The sequence below is a fragment of the Haliotis rubra genome, unplaced genomic scaffold (assembly GCF_003918875.1).
Source record: "Haliotis rubra isolate DU_JTF1 unplaced genomic scaffold, ASM391887v1 Scf544, whole genome shotgun sequence".
NCBI classification, from domain to species: Eukaryota; Metazoa; Mollusca; class Gastropoda; order Lepetellida; family Haliotidae; genus Haliotis; species Haliotis rubra.
In genome coordinates this window covers 165,091-187,982 of record NW_025767240.1, presented here as the reverse complement: position 1 = coordinate 187,982, position 22,892 = coordinate 165,091, and the positions used below count along the sequence as shown (strand labels likewise).

The 22,892-nt window shown below is 42.4% G+C and overlaps 1 long non-coding RNA gene across 1 annotated transcript in view; it reads right to left on the bottom strand.

Annotated features, from left to right (window-relative positions):
- Positions 1–20,080, bottom strand: part of LOC124253573 — a 225,898-nt gene extending 205,818 nt beyond the window's left edge. Inside the window, exons 1-2 of the long non-coding RNA XR_006892239.1 lie at positions 19,707–20,080; positions 17,203–17,204 (exon numbers count right to left, since the gene is read on the bottom strand). This is a non-coding gene — a long non-coding RNA (uncharacterized LOC124253573). The remainder of the gene's footprint in view (positions 1–17,202; positions 17,205–19,706) is intronic.
- Positions 20,081–22,892: the final 2,812 nt, after the last annotated feature.

Below are 22,892 nucleotides of genomic sequence, written 5' to 3'. Positions count from 1 at the left end.
TTTTGTGATTGTGTTTGCAAGATTGGTTTCACATCAGTATTAGCATCTTAGAAGAATATCTGACTGGAATGTGTAAGTATGGATTTACGCCGCTTTTAGCAATATTCCAGCAATACCACTGCGGGAGACACCAGAAATGGGCTTCACACATTGTACCGACGTGGGGAATCTTTGACAGGAGACAGCAAAGAATTGGTATTATTTTGTTCCAGAATCGAACCCCGAAACAACGAGCCCCACATGGGGTCCACGTCACAACCTCAATGTACCAAAGCACTCCACCAGAAAACCAGCTCTATATTACACGAGTAGTAACTATCTATATGTAACCTCTTAGCTTGTGCGTTAGTTGTTAATAGCTACAGGGGCGGTGGGGTAGTCTAGTGGTTAAAGCGTTGGCTCGTCGCGCCGAAGACCCGGGTTCGAATCCCCACATGGGTACAATGAGTGAAGCCCATTTCTGGTGTCTCCCGCAGTGGTATTGCTGGAATATTGCTAAAAGCGGCGTAAAACCAAACTCAGTCAGTCAGTCAGTTAATAGCTACACGAGTGTGTTAGTTTCAACACCACCATTGATTTCGTTTGCCATTGGAAATCAATCTTTCGTGTCGGGTAATGTCTGCGACCAAAGAAATATTGAATAACTATTAGACTTATCCCGTGACTAAACTATGTGAGGTAATGGTACGTCTTGCTTGAAGGTAATCTCACAGTTGAAGATCCGTGTTAATATTGGTCTTCAGAACCCATGCTTGTCGTAAGATACGTCTAACGGGATCAGGTGGTCAGGCTCGCTAATTTTGTTGACAAATGTCCTTTGTCTCAAAATGCTTCTGCTTTCGACCACTCGATTTTCTGGTCAGACCGCCGCCATATTGTGTTTGTGAGCTGTTCGTGTCTGGTCCAAACCGCCGCCATATTGCTTGAATATTGCTGAGTGCGGCGTTAAACAAACAAAGAAACATCATTTTGTGATAAGTAAAAAGAGCACCTGTGTATGGTGTAAGGGACATAACTGTGCATCGATGGTGTTGAAGGACTCTCAAACAGTGTTCCCTTACTGCACTTAAAAATGAAACGCAAGAAATGCAAAACAAACATAAGCAAATATGTTCACGTATTCACTTACTAAGATTTAAACATTCAGTATTGTATGATTGTTAAAGATTTGACTTCAACGTATTTTGCATTATTTGATTTGGAGATAAATGGGTGAAAATAGACATGTATTTATGTCTCAATAAACGCAATATCTAAAAGTTAGTTCTGACAAATATGTACAACAAGCGTAACCTCAGGGCTGGTTTTTAATCAGTTACTCACAAAATGCTTCTCTACCCTGGGCAGTACAACCCCTGGTCAATATGTTCTTGCCAGGAAACCCACTGTGTGTGTGGCCGAATTATTTTCAGTTTATGGAAAGGCAAAAACAGGTGATTGGTTAGTCAGTAAGATGCCAGGATGCACTGTCAATGTATTTACCCGTTTATTCAACCACGAGTAGATCCAGTAGAGAAACTGCCAGGAAGCACTGGCAATGTATTTACCCGTTTATACAACCACGCGTAGATCCAGTAGAGTAACTGCGGTAGTAATATATAAACTATGCTGATACTAATACCCCAGGTAAAGTATCAACTGTGCACAAACAGTGTACAAGGAATAGCAAACATGGTATAAAACATGAATGTATCTGTGATAGGATATGCTCTGATATTGCTGAGTGTATGATACTGTGTGTGGTATACCAAGGTGTGATGCAAGAGCTCAACGCAAGCGCAACTCTTGAGTTACTACGGTAATAAATGCTAAGGGTATACATAGAGTATAAAACTTGCACAAGTTTGTAAATGCAAACTCAAGGAAAAGACATAATATATGGAAATATACACAATATATACAGACTTGAGCACCCAAAAGCAAAATACTTACAAAGGCAAAGAGCAAACAACACCACGATAGAGAAACAAACACAAAACCAGTTGATACGAAGCAAAGGGAGGCAATCGCCAATAGGATAGGGCGAATGAAGCAGTACAGGATAGAGAAAAGTTATAAAGACCCTAGGTTTATTATCCTACAGTTTATAAGGTTAACAAACGCGGACGCGGAAATTTTAACGCGAGAATAATTTACGCGAGTGCATGGCTGTGTAGGTAGTGCAAGTTAAAATGACACTAATGTCGTACTAAGCATGCATTGTCGTTTTTACAGACAATAGGTTGTTTATCTATAAATATTCCTAAACTTGGCTAAACTAATCTAACTTAATCCAACTAATTAAACTGATCTAACTAATTAACAATATTATGGCATGTAAACAAATGTTGACAGTATGAATACAGCTGATCCATGAAATCAATGCAAATGCCAATACGGCAAGTTCATGGATATAAAAGAATGTCACATATAAATGCACTGTTGCAGCTGAATGTCTCCCAATGTCTCAATGATGATCACAGATATCACATATCAAGTTTATTACAGTCTTGTCTTGAGTTGTCCCAAGGACAATAAAATGATGGGACGGGGAACGTCGCGTAAGATATAAACCAATTTATTGCCTGTGAAATAAGAAGATTATAACATGAAAATATGTTGCACGTCGGACACTGTCGGGTGGTGACATGAAAGTGTCAGACGTCACAGGCATGGAACGCACGTGATTTGGCGGGTAGCCAACTACGGGTGGCACGTACAACTCTCTACATATAGACAGTAGAGAAGCAGCCCTCTGGTGAAATAAAAGGGAAATAAAAGGGAAATAAAAGGCTGTCGGCGACATGGTTAACCTGCCATACAGCCAGTAGCAGTATTAAGGATGGAGGATTCTGTCGTGACATCACGTTTACATTACAATATTTTACTGTTGCTGTCAACTGAAGGACTAAAGAAATATGCCGACATTGTGTCTATTTAAGCATCACTCGTTCCCGCAACAGTTTGTGAAAAGTAATCGGTAACTGGGTAATTCCGAGAGAGAGAGAGAGAGACGTTTTCTTGGTTATATTCGTCAGATTGAGTAAACATCAGTCGTTATCACACGTTGTTTATTTATGTTGTGTCTTAATTATACTTACGATGAAAGACAATGAGAAGAACACACAGACACACAGACACACACATACACACACACATCCCTGCATTGTAACTTTATCTATGTAGGACATGTCAGAGGTGCAGAAAATAATTCGTTCCCATTACCTGTATCCCATTGCTCAGGCAGATACTAATGATGCCCATCGCTCGTCACGCCCGGGTTCGATTCCCCACATATGTACAATGTGTGAGGCTTATATCTGGTGTCACCCGCCGTGATATTCTGGAATATTACTAAAAGCGGCGTAAAACCACACCCACTTACTTTTGTTTACGAGGGTTAAAAAAAGTATATGTTTCTTAATCATCTGTATAATTCTGAATGAAAATAAGATAAATTATGCATTAAATATATCAATAACAAAGAGATTAACATTAATAATATATTTGTAATCATATAATGTGTCTAAGTCCAGGTTTATTTTTATGAACTGTTATGACTTTTGCAGGTTCAGCCGGAAAACTTTTCCTCTGCAGTCCTCTCCTTATCCTCATTCTCTTTCTGTCCAAATCAGTAAACTAAATCCATTTTGTAATTTGAAGATAACTAGGACATGTCTCATGTACCTGCGAATTGTCGAGTCAAGCTTAATATTTGAAGTACATGGTACGCCAGGCACAATTTTGGATTATGTGCAAACATAAAGATCTTATATTCTCAAGTATATACTATATACTAAAAGACACTGCAACATTCTTTATAAATATCTTATCATCTAACCAGAGAGCGAGCGAGGGAGGGGGGAGGGAGGGAGCGACATGCACACCCACAGATACACAGAGACAGATACAGAGAGTAGAGGAAAAAGTAGGAGTTCATGACAACAATACCAATTACCTCTCAATTTCAGTGGAAAGCGATGAAGCATGAGCGAGTGTACAATTGAGGGAGGTACTTGAATGTGCAGTAGACCGAGGAAGACTCCCTAAAGATGTGGTAACAATGGGGAGAAAGGATGGTATTGAATAGAGCGGTGTGAATGGTGCGACGACAGGTGTTCGACGTTTGTTAGCGGTTGATCGTCTGCTATGAGTTGGTTACGAAAACGTTCGTCTGCTTTTGGACTGTCCTCTGCCATCGAAGCGCTTCCGGTTTACACACTTAAGGAAGGTCGCTGCGTGCGAGGGTGTGTGCGTGCGTGCGTGCGTGCGTGAGGTGAAATTTTATTCTATGTTGGACCCGTGAAGGGCCGGGCTAGAATGAACCTTCAGTAGCCCATGCTTGTCGTAAGAGGTGACTAACAAGAGCGAGAGGTCAGGCTCGCTGACTTGGTTGACACATGTCATCAGTTCCCAATAGCGCAGATCGATGCTCATACTGTTGATCACTGGATTGTCTGGTCCAGACTCGATTATTTACAGACCGCCGCCATATAGCTGGAATATTGCTGAGTGTGGCGTAAAACTAAACTCACTCACTCACTCATACTATGTTGACTAAAACTGTTGTATTAAGGTTAGACTTACCTCACCACAGTTCACGAATATGTTAATATGTCCTGGAGTCGGAATGTACAGGAAAGAGACAATATACAACAGTGACACAAATAACAACAAGGAGAGATACGGTCAGGTTAGGCATGTCATTACTTACACAGTCTTACTTAAACAGTTCGGTAAATACCTGAGTGGCCTCGCCAAGCCGATTCATAAGAGTTACGGTAGTCATCACTTTGACATCTTGTCAACGCATATATATTCCGAAATAATATGTCAATAGCTCTGTCTGTATGTTTACTGTGTATTCAATATAGTATTGCACCACCGTTTTCTAACACATACCGACAAGTGTGCCGCGAAGAAGAGAGTGTCTTTCCAGATTCCTTTTTGTACATGTCAGAGCAAAGTACAAGAATAAAACTAGACGCCAGGGTCGGGCGACTGACAGTTTCACTCCTGCAATCTGACGTATAAGATGTCTTCTTTCAACATGAAGACTGACTGAGTTTGGTTTTACGCCGCTTTTATCAATATTCCAGCAACATCACGGCGGGGGGACACCAGAAAAATGGGCTTCACACATTGTACCCATGTGGGGATTCGAACCCGGGCTCCATGGCGTGACGAGCCAACGCTTTAACCACTAGGCTACCCCACCGCCCCTTTCAACATGAAGAGAGCTCAACAGGATACCTAGAGACATTTTCGCCGAGTTTAACAAGACCAAGTAAAAGTCGAGAAAACCACGCCAGAGGAAAATAATGGCACCAAACAGGAAGCCGCTCAAGAAGAGACAGGTTGCACCTAAGAAGAAGAAAACGATGACTACCAAGAAGGGTCAAAAGACTGTATTGAAAATGCAACCTTCAAAAATACAACATGTGTCGGAGATGAAGGCTGTGGTGGAACGGGCAAAAACTGCCTTGAAGCGGGCACAAACTGCCTTAAGCCATTACATGGGTGAAAGGTATGAAAGAAAGCTTCAGACCCTCTAATCGCATACTATGGATCACTTTTAGGGGATGCCACCTGTCCGGACTGTGAGAAAATATTATCAAGGAGAGATGCGGTCATGTTACGACACAGAAGAAATAAACATAAGTTAAAGACATGTCACTTACACCCTCTCCGCCTTTGCCGCCACTGTGAGTTCCACCACTGTCAATGCCTCAAGTCCAGCCACCATCGCCGCAACTCCAGACACCGCAGCCCCAAGTCCACCCGCCGTTACACGCCGACCCATTGACGCCGTCGGCGCCGCCGCCAGTCCACCCGCCGTTACAAGCCTACCCGCTGCCGCCACCGCTGCTGCAAGTCCACTCGTCGCTGACTCATTTACCAAGTATTTCTGACCTTCGAGAAGAACGATTGAGATTCCTGATTCCCTCCAATGTGCTCGTGGTCGGACCTACTGGCTGTGGAAAGTCTGTGTTTACCTTTCACCTGCTACGACATGGCTTGATCCAACCCCCACTGAGGGCATTGTCTGGTGTTTTACTCAGCGGCAGCAATTATATCAGCACATCAGCGAGCAGCTGCCACATGTGACGTTTGTGAAAGGAATTCCTATGATATATTGGACGAGGATTACTTTGATGCTCGTCAATGGAACGTTTTGGTGTGGGATGATTTCCTCGCCAAAGCAAAGCATGACAAGCGTATCTCACGGTTGTTTACTCAAACCTCCCATCACAAAAATGTCCTAATCTTGCTTCTGATACAAAACCTGTTTCCGAGAGCCAAAGAATTGAAAGACATTGCTTTGAACGCTCATTATGTCAGCTTATTTCATTCGCCCATAGATAAACAACAAATCAAAGTTTTTGCATGGAGAATTTTCCCTCAAAAAATATGGATCACTTTATGGCCATGTATGAAAAAGCTGCTGAAAAACCCTTTGGACAACTCACCATCGATCTGAAACCTAGCATAAAGGACAAGGATCGACTGCATGTCAATGTCATAAATGAAGACCGCGGGGTAGCAACAGTTCAGTCTGAACCCAACCTGCTGACGGACCAGTTCGCCACAAAAGCCTCTCTCAATAGTCCTCTGACTTCGCGACAAAGATTGAAGAGAGGTCGTACGATTATTCAGCCAATCAAGAATACACAGATTCAGACATGAGTAGTGAGGGATCGTTTACTATGGGCACGGCATGAGCTGACTGGGGGGTGCTCATAGACAACATGCACGATCTACAACAACATATCAAAACTTGGTGTCCGAAAAATACCTTGAAACCAAAGAGAAAACGTGCCAGATATGAATACGAGGACGACAGTGCCGATGATGATTTCAATGACTTACCTTCCCAGAAGGGTAGGGGTGGTGTTGCTGTCAAATATCCTCATGGGAAGCCAGCATTTACTGACATGGAAGATGAGGAGTGGCAAAACGTGGGCTTACAACGTATCTGGAAGCGTGTGTATAATTTGCACCATGACGTTATGAAACTCAAGAGAAGAAAGTACAAGCAGCAGGGACGAACAGAAGAATGGATTCAACTGCGTGGTGGAATACACCACATACTTTAAACAGGCTCCACTGTTTCAAGCCATTTTGGACAGTCTGGGAGATATGAATCCTTCCATGGCACAATCCATCGTCAAACATAAAATCAAAATCTTTTTGAAGCCCAAAATGAAAGACATTCTGACACGTTTTGACATGCCCGAAGTAGAAAGTGACACTGAATCTGTCATGGGTCCAGAGGATGATGGTGATGATGGTGAGGAGGAGGAGCGGAACGATCAGGCATAAATATCTATGTTCAAGATATCTCTGTATCAGTGTCAGAATCTAGCGGTTGGGAGAAGATGCAGTTTCACCCCACGTCCCATTTGATTCATGTCTTGAAAACACTTCGTTAACTCAGACGCTTAAATTACGACAAGAAACGCCCAGTTTCAATCTAGGTTGAAGGAGTCGTGAAACTGGGACCCACTGGACGGAAATCGTTACAAAGCATGTCAATGGATAAGAAATAGCCAGAGTGGACTCTCAGGAAAGGCAAACTCCAAATTCAATGCTTAATTGTGTTTCCCATATGACAATAGACTTATCAACCTGTTGAAGTATAAACTATCTACCACGCCTTGCAGCAGCATGTGACTATAGAATGAACTCGAACTGTTTTCATTTTATCAGTTTTCTAGATGGAATCCGATCCGTCGCTGACAATGTCCATTTGCATCACAGCATTGTTTTATCATGAATTATTTCATCGTTTTGTTCTCTGCCCATTAAGATATTGCTTGTTTCAATTTGAATGGTTATTGAACTCATAATGATGATGTAGACCGTCACAAGTTTTAATAGCGTTTCGATGATTATATTATCATCATCGTCATAAAGAAAGTTGTGTTTTTAGCAAGAAGAAATTCAGTGCTAAAATTCTACAAGTATATTTTGAGATGGCCCCCGCAATTGTAAGTTTCACTGAGTCGTCATTGAACCGTAATTAAGGCATTGGATATATGGGAAACACAAACAAACTCCCCTTATAGGAGTCGTAATTAGGATCCATAGTTTATGTTGAATAAGAGAGTTTTGTAGACTTGTGTTTTCTTCCAAAACGTCATACATTCATTACTTGTCTAGGAATATAAACCTACATGAACATTCATTCATACTTCACCACTATTCATTGAAATATATTGAATACCGGTTACATGTATGACAGATAAAACATACACAACAAATAAAGGTTCAACAAGGTGAAAACCCATGACCTCTTTGATTTAACCACCTTCAAAATAAAAAATGTACAATACACCAACTCTTACCCTATAATGTAATATATACGGTAAATGTATCGTGTCCACGCCGTCGACGGCATTGACGGTTTGATGGTACTTTTTGTGCAATCTGAGTCGCAGGTCGCGTTCTCGTTCCAATTGGTGTTTAATGTCGCTGATCTGTCGCAAACGAAATCCGTTCACGGTTTTAAGCTTTTGAGCATCGTTGTCCATGGCTGGATACAATCCCATCTTCCACTATATATATAGTTTACGAAATAATATTTAATTGGTCCTCCGTCAATCATTGATGAATATACTTTAAGTTGATGAGGTACACGTGTTTGCATGAAAAAATCTGGTAGAGTAAAATTTCATCTGCAATAAAAACCTCGACTCCCTCGAGGCTTGTGGTAGAAGCAGTTCCAAGTTGTACATAAATAAGGCAGCGTTGATTTTTATGGCGATTGTGCCAGCGTATGATTACCCAAACCAGAAGTCCCACTCGTTGTCTTGAGGCATTTCCAAGAACGACGTCGATAATAAGGGTATAACCTGGTCTCACAGTGATCCACGCGTCTGGGACTTCACTATATCTTCTAAATAGAGCCATTTCGATGTGTCTTCTGAGTGAGGGACTGCACATAACCCGGGTCTGGTAATGGTGATGTGTACATTCCCTTTATGAAACGGAATAAAACTTCCTAGTAGGATCCCATTGTGGTTTAGTTCGAGGATATTACGATCCTGATCCATGACGGAGATAGGGGTATGTGATGATCATTTCAATTTGACTTTTCGGCGCCGGTAAACGGGGCGTACAAGGCGTTTTCCAGCCGGCTCGTAGGAGAACGCGATGGTGGCTTATCCCATTGTGCTTATTTCTCTCTGATGATACATCTATGTATCGAGGGATCCCTATCTTTCGACTCTAGAAAACGTTAGCAATCCATGACAAGATCCATTCGTCGTGCAAAATGACATTAGTGCCAAATCAGGTTTTGCGCAGTCGATCAAGTGATCTTCGCATCCAGTTTTCTTCATATGCGCGTGTTTGCATTGGCCTCAAGAATTGAAAAACACTTTTTAAACCACAGCTCTAACGGTCGGTGCCACGATTGTCAAATTTGTGCGAGGACGTGCCGTTGGCATGTTGCTGGCGGGAAGATCAGTTATTGGCGTACTGCAATGGGATGCAGCCGTGCATACTTGTATGACTTATGTCGTCGTCACAACAAACTGGCACCGCCACAAGGTCAGGTCGTCCATGTGTGACGTCACAAGCAGAAGACCGTCAAATCGTCCTACGTCACCTACGTGACAGATTTCTGCCGGCTACACGAACCAGGGCTGAGATGTTTAGAGGTCGACTGTCCTCACAGACCATTCGAAATAGGTTGCGGGCTGCCAATCTCCATTCTCGACGTCCATATCGTGGGCCAATATTGACGCCGTTTCATCAATGTCAACGTCTGCTGTGGGCCCAACGTCACCTCGATGGATCCAGAGACTGGAATCGAGTCGTCTTTAGTGATGAATCCGGGTTTACTCTCAGATTCGCGGACGGCAGGCATAGAGTCTGGAGATGACGTCGTGAACAGTATGCCCAATGTTGTGTACAGGAAGTTGACAGATTAGGGGGCGGAAGTTGCATGGTGTGGGGTGCTTTCTGTAGGAACAACCATTCCCGACTTCTGGTCATCCGTGGAAACCTCACAGCTGCTGCTTACCGCGACCAGGTGCTCACCCCCTGAACTCGTTCCTTTCATGGCGGCTCATGGCCAAGGTCTACAGTTCCAGCATGATAATGCTCGGCCGCGATACTCTGCGATGTTGACACGAAATTTCCTTCAAAACGCTCGAATCAACGTCATTGACTGGCCATCGAGGTCCCCTGACCTTCATCGAATAGAGCACATTTGGGATGCACTTGGGAGAAGAGCTTCGTTGTCTTAGGAACCAACCTCAGAATTTGCAGGAACTTGGCGCTGCCTTGCAAGAGCAATGGCGCAGAATCCCCAACCACGTGTTCACAAGCATCAGGCAGTCGATGAGGATGCGGTGTTTGGCAGTGGTGAATGCCCAGGGCGGCCATACGATATTGAACTGAGAAATTTCGCATTTTTTTATTCTTGTGACGTGACATTCTGTATACCCATGTTTTGGAACGGCGGTGTAGCCTAATGGAACTGATTATGCCACTGTCAGTGTATCGAGTACATCACACAGATCTCAGCAATGAAAAAATAACAATTTAACCATCTTACCATCTCTTGTTCTTTTATAGTGCCCTGAAATAAGAAAGTGAAGTTTCTTTTTTGACTCAGTATATTAGAGAAATCTTAATTGGTTTCGGATTATTTTTCGGACGTGCATTTCAAACCCATCAGATGTATGTTATCTTGTAAGGAATTTTTTTGTGAGCGATATTGTGTCTTCCACTGTGACTCTGTGCTGACTGGTGAAGGTATCCACGCCCACCTGTACGTAAACGGAGCAAACGTGGTATTGTTGTTGTTGGGTCCACTCGATTTTGATGCCTTTGACAACTTCGACGTTGATGTTAACAACCCATGGTTCGCCGAGGTAGACTTGGATGATCAGCGTGGATTGCGCCGGCAGATTTTGCAGGATGTTGACCAGCTGTCGAATTCCGACACTAACTACAACATCGCGCTTGATGTCTCGAGTTTACTCAATAGGAAGTGAGCTATGGGTTGCAACAGCGTGCTGACGACGAAGCTGTGTCTTTGCGTGGGGACGTAAGTCCATTGTTCGCGACTTTTGTGAGGTGGTGGTCTTTGTTTTCCGTGAACAGGTGGGGAGAGTCTAGCACGATGTTGAGATTCCAGTCGATTCGAGAGGGTACGAACACCCATTGGTTGTTGTTGGTAAAGACGGGCGTGTACGGCGTGTTTCGAGCGAGGACCATCTTTTCAACGTCGTCCAGGTCGAACAGTTTGCCACCGAAGGCTGGAACCATCAACCATGTGTGATTGTCATTGCAAACGAGATTGTACTGCATGTGCTTTTTTAAGAGACCTCAACATCGTCTAAACCTCCTAGGTTACCACCAGATCCGCCACTCAGTTCGACGTGTTTGTAAATGTTGTTTTTGAGTTGCAAGGCATACAGCATGCCGACGACACCCTTCTCGTCGAAACCGTGTGTGTTCGCTAGGTTGGCGCATTTTCTCGGTCGCATTCTCGGACACAAAGCTTCAGACATCGTTGTTTGACGTGCAGTGTCGCGCTGAGATATCCTATATGAATAGGGTTTATATTTTATATCTAAAATTGATAGTTTCAATTCCTTGATGTTGCCTCGCGTTAATTTCTTGTACTGCAAGGCTGAAAACGATTCGGTTATGCCGTCGTTGTACTTTTCCGTTTTCACCGTCGTGACGGTGTCTTGAGATGCTATCTCGTAACGAGGCTCGGCAATTTCGAGCCGTGGCGGTGTCTTGAGGTCGTCAACCCGAGTGTTCTCGCCAAGGGTCAGCCCAGTTTGATGGGTTGGTCTCCGTTCGTCAACTTGAACATGCCATCCGACTCGTCGAGTTTAAGACTGGCTCCGACGGGTTTAAATATTTCGTCATCCAGCATACACACGTTATAATAGGGTGGCGGCTATTATCGATAAACAGCTTGTTATTGTTTCTCTAACGCTGATATTCGCCCATCGCATGTAGTAGGTGAGATCTCAGGGCTTGACTTCGCGTTCCCCTGATGCGTTATCGATTGTTTGCAGCAGCAGAACAGATTTGCCGTTAGTGATTCCCGGGAGCGTGACGTATATATTGAAAAAATACATATACGTAATTATAATAATTCAATATGGCTACATCCAAGTACCAGCCTGGAGTGATTTATCCTAAAAGTGATCTTGTCACCGCTACTGATCTCATATATGAAAATTGTGGCGGATCACGAAGGAGGGTTCCCACTACGAGCTCGATTTATCAATGTATTTGAAAGTATAGGCTTTTCGGTCATGAACGTCAAGGCAGTTCACGCATGGTTTCACAACCCAATGCAATTCTGGCAGAATCAACTCAATTTTGCCATGTGGTGCGCGGCGACGACGGGTGCGTCATGACCTTGAACGCCATTCTCGTCGTCTGTCCATCAGTCTGTGTTCTATTTCCACGTGTATTACCAGATCAGACGCATCCTGAAAGAGATCAGTGCCCTGCTTCTGCCAGAACAAGGATTGGGATGCATCAGAACAATCTGTACGATCGGCGGGCTTACGAACGGATTTGTGGTGATTTCAAAATCGGTCGAACACGGATTGGCGTATACTGGGTACAAACCACGGGTTGGGTATTCCCTACAGTGATGGAATTCCCGTGAAAGAAGCCAAGCGCTGCTTTGTTAAAACAAGATATCCTACTAACACCGGCCTATGTTTGGAAAGTAATGAATGGAGAGATGATCGCGCAAGAACATTACAGGTCAAGGTAGAATTCCTTTTACCATCCAAAAGTCGAGCAGCCCCAATACGTTAAAGACGATTGGAAAACATATATGCTGGACATGTCGAAAGGGTTCACTCGCGCAGGCACCATACGGTTGAACGATTTAATTCAAACGTCACGTGTGGCCGCTGCTGGGCACTCAGTCGCAAACGCATATCGAAATCGTGGGTCAAGGTATGGCCTATGATGCGCAGCAACAGTTCGTGTCGTACGTCGAGGACGCCATCGACAGACCGGTGGATTTACCGAGTGCCATCAAGCGTTACCAGGACACATTGGAAGACGCCCGGTCGAAAGTCGACTACGTGTTCAATGTGGGACTGTACATGGCTCAAAAGTTGGGCATCAACCCCGATGTCAATGTGAGTCGAGTCCCACCACCCATGCATACCAGCGAAACGGGGATCGTGCCGCCGACACCAGCACCAGAGCCCAGCGTTTAACCATCACCACCACGCCTATCACCATGCGAGGGAGGCCAAACATCAGCAACACCTCAATCGCATAATCGCCCTTGGTCGGCAGGATCCTGTTGGCCAACATGGTTATCCACATTCAACACTTTCGGTTGAGAGTTAGGTGCGCAACTGGCTGATCTGGATTGAAGCTCGTCTGGGAAGCAGGACGCCACTTCAAATCGGGTCGATCTTTTCTCTCTCAATCTTTCCGCGGTATGACGTCGGCTGAACTCGTCCTCTGTCGTACGTCTCGCAAATCAGCTCGACTGACTGCACCCGCCAAGGCATCGAGCTCAGATTTCGCTTCTCGTAAAGCCTTGTCGAACTTCCTGCTTATTTTTGTCAATAGCTGGTTATATTCAATTTGTCGCAGATAAAGTCGGCACCGTGGCAACTGGCCAGTGTGAACAAAGCGAGAGGTTTTTATACGGGAGTGCATGATATCAATGCCCGGAGCATCTTTCACTCACACAGTGTCCGTTTATGATCGAGTTTGAACTCGGAAGGATCGCGATAAAGAGGAGCCATATTTTGTTTTTTTGCTCCAGGGCATCGTAATGATCATCAACAGTCGTTTTTAGCAGATCGTCGATGTTTCCTTGTGCAAACGAGGTCTCCTCATTGTCGAGCAACTGGGTTCTATCATCCCCCAAATCGTCCATAGGAATATCATCGGCCTTGATTATTTATTTATTGAACATATATTATATATTTTTAAAATAAAAAATAGCATCGCAATACGGACGAAAACTCGATCCTTTCCGAAAATTGAGAGAACCTTTGGCGGTCAAAGCTGTGCGTCAATCCGTGATGATCACCAACAATGAACACTTGATGAACACTTGATGAAAAACAAATGATGTTGGTGCGCTTTCCCAACCTCGGCGAGAACGACATCATCTTTCCAGGGAAGGCTCGCCTGTCAGTTTTGAATCCGACGATGATAAGCGAGAAGTCGTGGGGAACCTGTGTTGCGCCATCGTGAATAAAACGACCATTAAAATCAGCGGAAACGAAAGTTTGAGCGTCAACGACAGCAGCGTGTTCAGCAGCTACACGGACCTCTGGAGAACCGCGTGCGAACGGGAAAACATGAAGTACCAGGGGATTTGACTGGCCGAGTGTCCGTCGACTTGGATGCGCTTGGGGTAAGGTTTCGACCAAGCCAACTCACCGCGATGGCGAAAAAACATGTGGCCATTGCCGAGGCGTTCCGGAACCGATTTTGCATCCCGCTCGACTTCGAGATGCTGGAGGGTCACATGCCATTTACCAAGCCGCACTGGGCGACAGGTTGGAGTATGAACTCACATTTAACGATTACACTCACGTGATCGTGACGGAGAGCAGCGAGGAGGGTCACTACACCATCGACAATATTTTGCTGGAGTTCGACAAGGTGAAGAATCCGGAATTGGCTCAACAGATTTGCCACCAGTATTCGGGCATGTTAGCCATCCTGTACGATCGCGTGCTGCATCAATGGAAGATCGTCGCGAACAAAGTGACACACTGTGGAATATCAATCTAAACGATACCCTCGCGATTGATGAAGGGCATTTTGATCCTGTCGGTTGAAGAATTTCGCGGAAATCAACGTGATCGTCAAGGACCTCGGTCACGCCTCCGTGTATGTAGAAGAGTACCTGACGACCAAGTATGCGCTGTGGCTGGACATGCGATCCACAGACAACGATCGACTGCACGGCAGCGGGCGTCGCATCGAAACGGCAGTGAGGGATCACCATCAAATTGCCAAGAAGGCTCAAACCGCCGGTAAATTAAATTTATATTTGTACGTGATTATGGATTTGCAGCTTAATATACAAGATGGAAGATTCGTGTAAGCCATCTATTGATATCAAACTGCCCTGGATCCACATAGCGCCATCGTGTGTGTGGTCAGACCGGGGTGTGGTAAAATGGCTTTATTGCTGGACCTGCTGGAAGGATACTACCAGGATGCTTTCAATCACATCGTCATTACTGTCATCACATTGTCATTACCGGCTCAAACCGCCGGTAAAATAAATTATATTTGTTCGTGATTATGGATGTGCAGCTTAATATACAAGATGGAAGATTCGTGTAAGCCATCTATTGATATCAAACTGCCCCTGGATCCACATAGCGCCATCGTGTGTGGTCAGACGGGGTGTGGTAAAATGGCTTTTGTGCTGGACCTGCTGGAAGGATACTACCGGGATGCGTTCGTCCACATCGTCATTACTGTTGAGGCGTTGCGGGTGAGCAAGACGTACACGGAGAGCGTGGGTGATGCCGGATCGGACGTGCACAGGGTGGTTCCTGGAATGCGTCTGCAGGACTGGTTGACAACTTAACGTGTGTATGTGTTGTGAAAGTTCATAAGTAGTAATAGAAGACTTTAGCTGTCTATTTAAGCTGAATCGAAAGTACGACTTTGTTTCTTGGACCACGACTTCACACGAAACTACCTTCTTTTCATTGCCACTTGCCGTCTCCCGAGTTGAAATGTTGTGGAATACTAATTGTCGATATGAGCGAAGACAAGGATCGTCATCAGTCAAACACAGAAACAAAGTGACTCAGGCTGATTTGATCAGGAAAGTCCAACGTGATCCCTGTAGGTATAGGGTTGGTGCCACATGTGACATGCCTTCAAGAATGTCTGCTTACAAAGAGTGATGGATGCAAAGCCAAGACGGTTTACTATGCTCCGTCCCAGAACCCTGCAATGAAGAGGGATAAACTCCTCAGCATGCTTCCACACAACGATCACAAATTGTCCAACTACAGAACCTCGGGGATGGTTATGCGTATGTCATTGATATGAAAAAGAAATAACAGCAAGGATGTGACCTGGAGCTTTTTGTGACTGTGTGCCATTTCTTTGAATCATTGGACCCTTTGTGACATACTTGTTTCCATGCTGACACGCATTAGGAACTGAGCCAATGAAAAAGAAGCTGATTTCCACCGATTTCGCCTGAATCCACTGCAGATAGCTTTTCTGATGAATGTAACCTTTGGGAGTTATCATATTTTGGAAATGTATGCCGACCATTTATTTATGGCCTCGATCAGACACGAGATGACAAAGAAAAGGCAAGAAAAAGGACACGAAGACGAAAGAACGATAACAAGGAACGCAAGAAGAAAATGTAACCACAGATTTGATGTGAAAAATTTCAGTGGGGCTTTGGAATCCTTCTGTGATATTCGAAACTTAACTTCTGGAGTGTAAAAAAAATAGGACGTATACAAACTTTTTGGAAATACACATATCTTATTTTCCTCATTGTTTAATACATACTCATACATGTTGATGGACATGTGTTAAAATGTACTGTTGGCACTTTACTATAATTTACTGTTGGCACGTTAATATAATTACTGTTGGCACGTTAATATAATATACTGTTGGGACGTTAATATAATTTACTCCTGGCACGTTAATATAAGTCCCAGATTTGTGAAATGAGGCAACCCGATTAATAAATAGTCGGTGAAATCACATGATTTAATGTTCTTATTATTACATTTATAAGATCGTGATATAGATTAGGTTGCAAAGCATGTAAGTTAATGTTACATTTGATTTCATCCCATTGAAAAAAAAAAATGTTTAAAACATTGTTTTAATTTTCCGTTTATAATGTGATTCCTCTTTGTTGTGCAATGGCAATATATCCCGTGAAAACAGCTAACCATATTTATACTACTGACTATAGCAATACGACATGGAGTAGAGGTACTTTCTCAATACACTGTTTCTAAAAGTGTGCATGTGCTTGATATTTAAACAAGCAAGCCATACACACACATGAGGCGATATATCGATTTCATGTAGTGTTTAAACATGTCGTGTATACCTGTTTTGACATGGTGTAACGTCCTCGTCGAAGGCCTGAGGTTATCTTAATGCAACGCGATGATTCATCAACGGGTAGCATACAAACAAGTAGGGTCAGACAGGCTATGTAATCTTGTGCATGAAATTTACCACTGAAGTGAACAGCAAAACACTGACATGTTTCAACCTGCATTTCGAATTTTACCAACATCATGTCCATGTGCACATCACAAAAACACCCAAAACAAATAAGAAACAAAATGAAAAGAAACCAACCCCCACCCCAACCCACCCCACCCCAACAAAAACCCAACCCAAAACAAAACACAAAAAACGTGTGTGACTGGCGTGTTTCCACGAACTTGTTAACACGTAGGAATGGAATAATCATTTTTCTGAGTAGATAGCCATGCACTCACATGGTACAATATATCGATGCCAGATGTGTTAAACTATGTCTTAGTTCGTGATTGTGTTTGTGAGATTGGTTTCACATCACTATTAGCATCTTAGTAGAATCTCTGACATGGTGAGTGAGTAAGTATGGTTGTAGGTCGCTTTTAAGCAAAATTACAGCATTATCACTGTGAGGGACACCGGAAATTGGCTTCACATTGTACCCATGTGGGGAATCTTTGACAGAAGACACAAAGAATGGGTACTGATTTGTTCCAGTTTTTGGAATCGAACCCCGAACCCCGAAGGTACCAAAGTACTTCACCAGAAAACGTATCCTTCATTAAACTCGATTACGCGAGTAGTAACTATTTATATGTAGCCTGTTAACAATGCCTGTACGTTGTTAATCACTACCTCGGGGTGTTAGTTTCTGCGACCAAATAATATAGACACATTGAATAGAACTTATTCCGTGACTAAACTCTGTTAGATAGTTGTACGTCTTGCTCACAGTTGGTAGTTCATGTCCGGGTTAGAAATGCTCTTCCGCATCCCTCCTTGTGGTAAGAGGCGACTATCGGGATTTTTGATAACAGAAAAAATGTGTATCTGTTTATGGTGTAAGGGACGTAACTCGATGGTGTTTGAGGACACTGATATCGTGGTACGTTAACTGCACTTAAAAGAATCAAAGGCTAGAAACACAAGTTTAGCCTGAGTACAAGTTCTGGTTGAACGGGATATACATCCGCACACCCAAGACCGCCCCACGTACACTCAGGCACGCACGCATGCTCGCACCCACACACATAATCTATATATATATATATATATATATATATATGTTTGTATTCATATATATATTTGTATATGTAATAAAAGAAATATATAACAGTTAGTTATTACAAACAAATACAGTCGAAGTAATTTTACGGCCGTTTTTTTAAATGGTTTACACATTAAATTCCTCTAGACAGTGTCTATTTAGCCATAACTCGTTCCTGCAACAGTTTGTGAAAAATAACCGATGGCTGGGAAATTTCGATTAAAGATTAGTTGCTACAACCACATCACCCGTACCATATCATAATTTGTAATTTTGTCCCTAAAAAGCAAAAAGTAAACCTTTTGTTTCTGCATTAGATTTTAAAAAGTTTAATACCATGTACAAGTATTCTGTGAGTGCTATCTCCTTCCCGTCTTCTTTCTTCTCCTCTTTGGCAATTGGTTAGGCCACAAGTCGACCTAACACTCACTAAATTTACAAAATCAGAAACTAATGACTTACAAAATAAACAAGAATTATTAATTAAAAAGTAAATATAATACATGTACATATAAATCCTTATTTACCGATGGGTCCATGGATGATCGCAGTGGCTTGTGCCATATATCCTACAAACAAAAAGTATGGTAATGGGCACTGCAAAAGACATGTTGGAACATGGAGTGAAGCAACTGATTCAATATTCGTTGAGCTTGAGTGAAATGAAACATTGTTAAAAACAGCGAAAACAAGGGTGCTGAAACCCACCAACACCATGTTTGATTCAAACGACTGAACACAACAGCCTAGTGCGTGTGAAAGACAGACAGACAGAAGCACGCACGCACGCACGCATGTAATGTATTCCTGGCACTTCAGCCTGTACCATTTCAACACTTGCAACTGAACAGCGATATCCTGGCGCTGTAACTTTAGCTGTGTATTTAAGCTGAATCGAAAGTACACCTTTGTTTCTTGGAACGCAACTTCAAACGACACTACGTTCTTTTCATTGCCACTTACCGTCTCCCCAATTGAAGTGTTGTGGAATACTAATTGACGATATGAGTAGAAAAGAAGAATCGTGATCAAACAGAAACAAGTGACTCAGGCTGATTTGATCAGGAATGTCCAGCATGATCCCTGTAGATATCGAGTAGGAACCACAAGTGACGTGTTTTCAAGAATGTCTGGTTACAAGAGAGATGGATGCAAAGCCGAGACGGTTTACGTTACTCCGCCCAAAAACACTGCAATGAAAGAGAATAAACTCCTCAGCAAGCTTCCCGCAGACCATCCACACAACGTTCACTAAGTGAGCAACTACAGCAAGTCTGGTGATGGTTTTGTGTATGCCATCGATAAGAAGGTTAAATAGATGCAGAGATGTGACCTGGAGCTTCTTGTAGTTGTGTGCCATATCTTTGATTCATAGGACCCTTTGTGACATACATGTTCTGGGAGATTTGTTTTCGTTCTGATTAGGAACTGCCGAAACGGATTAGGAACTGAACCAATGGAGAAGAAGCTGATTTCAACTGATTTCACCTGAATCCACTGCAGATAAGTTTTTTGATGAAAGTAACCTTTTGTTATCATATTTTGGATATATATGCCATTTATTTATGGCCTCGATAAGAGGAGAAGACAAAGAAAAAGGCAAGAAAAAGGACATGAAAACGAAAAAGAACAATAACAAGAAAAGAAAGAAGAAAAGGTAACCACAGATTTGATGTGAAACATTTCAGTGGGGCTTTAGAATCCTTGTGTGATATTCGAAACTCTGGAGCTGGGTAAATGTAACTCTTTGGATATACATATATGTTATTTTCCTCATTGTTTAATACATACTCATACATGTTGTTGGGCATAATGTTAAAATAATACTGCTGCCACGTTAATATAATGTACTGTTGGCACGTTAATATGATGTACTGTTCACTTACGTTAATATAAGTCCAAGTGTTGTAAGGGGGTGGGGGTGTGGGGGTGGTGAGGCATTTTTTGGTCAGCCATTTTTTTTTATAACATCACATAAGTGTGACATTTGTGTGACCTAATCGACTGTTGAACCCTTAAGCCCCAGCCTCCTTTGGGAGTCCCCTTTCCGGCCCAGGTGTGTGTGACCTTCAGGTTCACCTTAGTGGTGTGTGACTATTATTCAATTATCTTATGAGTTTGCCGACTCAAGTGTTCACTCAGCAAAATCTTTTTTCAACGTAGAATTAATATCACACTATGCATATGAGGGCGAATTTAGCTGCTATGTATTAGGTCAAAGAATATCAGAGCACCTTTTGTTAAATCAAAGGTATCTCTAGCCAGTTTAAAATACGCTGTCATTTGCTACACAAGGAACAACTCCGAAGTTCTGAGTATATATTTTACATATATGTGAACAATAAATGATTGTAGCTGTTAGTAAATACAATTCATGCGCCATGTGGGCCCCGTATATGATATGCGCGTGAATGGGGCGCTGTCTATGCACTAACAGCACAATTGCTTGCTCGCTGAGCCGGGCCGTAACTGAAGAGACATGTGACAGCTGTGATTGGATGAAATAGTGTAAGGTGTTATGTTTGTTAAAAGCACCTCCATCCAGTCATTAAAACTGACCACCATTTTAAGTATTTAATGCTGTCATTTGTATCACTTATGCTTATGCGTGTACAGATATGTTCAAGTTGGTGACAGTTTGTGCGGACCTGAGGGGTTGATGTGTTCAGCTTCCTGTGTGTGGCTTCCTGTCTCGCAAAGTTAGCCGGTTCAAATTGACCAGAAATTGTTTTATTGTAATTTAAAGTTCAGACTGTAATCATGTGTACATGGAATGGTTGTTGATAAGTTTCAGCGTGATGGCGCACAGCCTACAATGAGTGTATAGTCACAAGTGGTCAGCTTCCGTTATGTAGGGAGAGAATTAAAGAGAGGAACACCACACAAAATGACTGTATTACCCAAATTTACTAACGTCAGCAAATACTCGTTTCATCCGGCGGCCATATGAACAACGTTTGAAATCTACGTATCATCTGGCCGTCAGATTTACACACGTTTAAAGGGGTGTTAAAATAAACGAACAGTCGGCTCTGCATTTACATGTATTTCACAGGTGTGTAAATCTGGCCATTGTTTCCATGTGTTTCCTAACATGTGTAACAGATGTAAATGCTGTGATTGTAGGACATGCATTTCAATACCCTTGAAATCTCGTATGACCAGGGTTAGGTTTGTCATATATTTTGTACATGCGTAAATGGTTGGAAATGAGTAATTATAGTGTTACAAGATTAGCACTACTTTAACATGTATTTCAATGGTGCTGTAATGTAACTGTCACATAGGGTTCGTTAGCGCGTCCGACCACGCCATAATGTACTGAGATAATTAGAAACACATGGTGAAGTGATACCCATGACTGAGCACCACTAATAACGTGCGTGTCTTTCTTGACATACACATGGTGTCTGTTTAAAAGGTTCAAATATCGGGTCTATGGGCCAGAGCGATATGTATGTTAGGGAGTGTGTGTGTGCGAGGGAGAGGGTGTGGGAGTGGTCGGTGTTGGGGTACTGATAAGTCTTTCTGACCAATAGGTAATATCATTTATACATTTTGTAATGGTATTTACATAACAGTTTAAATATCTGACCTTAGGTACACTTCTTATATATGCTATACAAGGAGACACTGCTAATTACAATAAAACACACAGACGAATGTGTTCACACAGACATGAACCGGTAGGTCCCTAATTTTAGTGCTCACTTGTATGAGTTATCCGACTGATCATAACTGAACAAATTTCATTATCTATACTTTCATAAAAGATGATTACAATGTATTAATGATTCCCGGTGTAAATTAATGTTGTAAATGTGTGAACATGCACATAGTTGGTATGACCTCTTTTTGATTCGGAATACAGGTATTATTCCATACGGACGTTTTCTGAAATTTCAGTTACCCGACGGAATATACTGTAGACATATTTTGTTTCCACCACTTGGGTAGACTATAGGAAATTGTAGTGATTGCAATTAGCTCATAACTAAGCAGTTTCGATAATTGTTGAAAGCTTACTACCTGACAGCATTATGTTGCTCATGCGTTTTCTTTTTTGCTTTTGCTTTTTGCTGTCTAATTTGTTATACATTATATAATTATGTTAATCATTTTGGTATCTCAATATCATGGAATATAATATGTACTTATTAATCTATCAAAGTACCGAAACGTATTATCTGTATGCTTTTCATTTTTTTATTGGGTGAAACTGTTAAAAGTACCTTCGTACAGAATTTCGTGGAAAGAGAAACAGAATCAGTGGAAAACTAAATTGGATAAAGATCGCAAACAATCATTATTTATATTCCACTTTTTAAATTATCAGTGTGCAGATCATGTCACTAACATACAAACTGAAGGATATATGGTGACAAAGCTGGGTTCAATCTTGAATGTATAATAAATGTACCAACAGTATCAAGGAATGATGGGGTACGCTCGTGGCTTAAAGCGTTCGCCCGTCAGGTCAAAACCGGAGTTTGATTCCCGACAAAGGCACATTACGACTGGAAATATATTATTTTGATAAAAGGCAAAGATCTTAATTTCAATTGAAAAAAAGAGACGAAGTAATTTGGAAGATTCACAGACTAACAACATCTAT